We start from the raw sequence: 2,500 nt of genomic DNA on the forward strand, positions 1-2,500 counted from the left end.
TCCTCTTCCCCTCCACTTCTCCTCTTCCCCTCCTCCCCTCCTCCCCACAACAGCCGCGCACAACTGCCCTGTTTATTTATATTCCCCTTTTTAGCAGCGATCCTCAGCCTACTTTTTTCTATCTCAAACAAGAGGAGTCTATATATTGTTTTTTCCTTTTTCTTTGGGTCTTGATTGTTGTTCTGGTTTAGGAATTGTATTTTTCCACATTGGTCCTCAAACTTTTTGACTGACATGTTTGGTTTAAAATAATATTGGATGAAAAATGCCTTTAAACGATTTATACGACGTAACTTGAATGGGCGAAGCAGACATGCGGACGAACAGACCGAAAAAGAGACAGGGGACCGGTTGCCTCTCAGATTCTTGGGGCAAATACTTTCCCATCCACACTTTGGGCGTGCGGGCGCAAGGGAGTTGTTTGACAGCACGAGTTATGAGCAGGTGATACAAGACATCGTCCAGAAAGGTCAGCTGACCCCGCCAAGTCCAGCTGAAGTTGTTTACAAAACCTCCCGATGCGCGGATTGACCCGAGGCTGAAACGTTTGTTTACGCGCGGAACAGTTAGCACCTTGCGTGACGCTCAGAAGAGTCACAAACTGTCAGCTACGCCATGCATCTTTTGTCTTTCATATTATTGCGCATATTATTGCGCATATAATGAGGTTTGTGATTTCAAAGACGTTCCACTGGTTCCGTAAATTGAATGGTGATCGCTAACGTCATAGGTTAACATACACACATCACTATTTTGTGTTATAAAGTTGTAGTTGTCGACATCGTCATCATCAGTACTATCAACACTACATAGTACCTTTATTTGGGACTACTTGTGTTAACACTTTGAGAAGGAAGGCAATGATAAGTTAACATAAAGTCCTAATTGCGTGACGATCCGCGAAAGACAAGGGCCGGATGGAGGCCGGTGTCACAGCCGAGCGAGAGGAGCGAGAGGAGCGGGAGGAGCAGGCCGGCGAAGAGACTACACGGAGACACATATTGGACGTGTCACGAGTCACCAGACGGTTTATTTTGTGAGCGTGTGTTTGTTGGTGTAAAGGGGGAGGAGGGAAGAGGGGAGGAGAAGGTGAAGAGGCGAGTCAAGAGCGGGAAAATAAAGGAGAGATGAAGAAATAGAATAAGAGGAGAGAGAGGAGGCACAAGAGAGTAGTAAGGACGTCAGCACACACATCTCCGAAAAATAGGAAAAAAGAATAAAAGAGCGAGAAGGATGACGCGTGCACACCTGCTGTACACCACGTGGCCTAATGTACTCTGCGCCACATTCTGGCCAGCTGAACAGGTCAGGGAAAACAAGGCAGACTAGTGTCGGCTCGCTTCCCTCTGCGTTTTCCTCTTCCTTCTTTCTTTATTGTCAGGGGTTTGTTCTCCTTCCTCATAATATTCTTCGCAATGATTTACTTTTGGTACTGTCACTATTACCCTACATTTTTCTTTTAATTGTATGCATACGCTAATAACTCTATACGTTCGAACGCAACGTTGTATAAAAGGGGATCAAGGAATAGCTGAGAGTAAAGTATAAAGAAAAGACGCGTGAGTAAGTATGGACAGGTGTACGCGGTTATGGTAATGGCGCAATGGAAGGGGGCGCCATGTGGGCCGAAGTGCAAAGGACTGAACCCTGTCCGTTCTTGTTTCCGTGCGCGGTGTGGCCACATGATGCATATGGTGCAGATTGGAGAGTGATGTCGTTTTGGTGACGTTGGGTCTTCCCCGTCAGTCATTGTGGCGTTTTGACGCGGTGAACTGTGCCTTCTCTCACATCAACGTTCTCCAAAACTTCGTCCAGTGACGGCCTCTCTTACGTCTCTGGATGTGTCCAGCCCCTTCCCTCATTGTCTCAGATCGCATCCCTCATTGTCTCCCCTCACACTTCTCAATCTCGCACTGTGTATTCCCTCTCATGTTGACGAGGCTGATGAGTCTAGGAGCCGAGATTAGGACAAGTATGTGGCGGAGCTTAAGTGCTGATCCTACCCAAGGGGAAGGATCCCCCTCCTCCGCACTTCTCCCTCCCTCCCCCACCTCCCCACGACCTTCCTTCAACTATTCCCCTCCTGCCACTCTCCCTCCCTCTTCCCTCCTCGCCCTCCATCTGTGCCTGCCACTTCCTTTCCCCTCTTGGAGTGTGAGACTTTTATGCTGCGGTTAAAAAGTGTAGAAGAAATGTTTTCTGTTTTGCAGTACTTCTATAACTTTTACTTTCTTTTGTCGACTTATTTTCATTGATCCCGAAGTCGAGTGTTGACTGCAGTTTCATGATCGTATTGAATATTGTAAACACTATAACAATGAGTGGCACCGGAATTCTTGTGTGTGTGTGTGTGTGTGTGTGTGTGTGTGTGTGTGTGTGTGTGTGTGTGTGTGTGTGTGTGTGTGTGTGTGTGTGCCTGTGTGTGTGCCTGTGTATGTGTATGTGTATGTGTATGTGAGTGCGCGTTGTGCGAGTCTGTGTCCCCCAGTCTGACTGGAGC

The 2,500-nt window shown here is 47.4% G+C and overlaps 1 protein-coding gene across 11 annotated transcripts in view; it reads left to right on the plus strand.

The window, feature by feature from the left end:
* Positions 1–2,500, plus strand: part of eya (eya transcriptional coactivator and phosphatase 2) — a 112,371-nt gene that overhangs the window by 103,678 nt on the left and 6,193 nt on the right. The window lies entirely within an intron of this gene.

The sequence above is a fragment of the Penaeus japonicus genome, unplaced genomic scaffold (assembly GCF_977035675.1).
Source record: "Penaeus japonicus unplaced genomic scaffold, GWHDUDI00000001_assembly GWHDUDI00000026, whole genome shotgun sequence".
Lineage (NCBI taxonomy): Eukaryota > Metazoa > Arthropoda > Malacostraca > Decapoda > Penaeidae > Penaeus > Penaeus japonicus.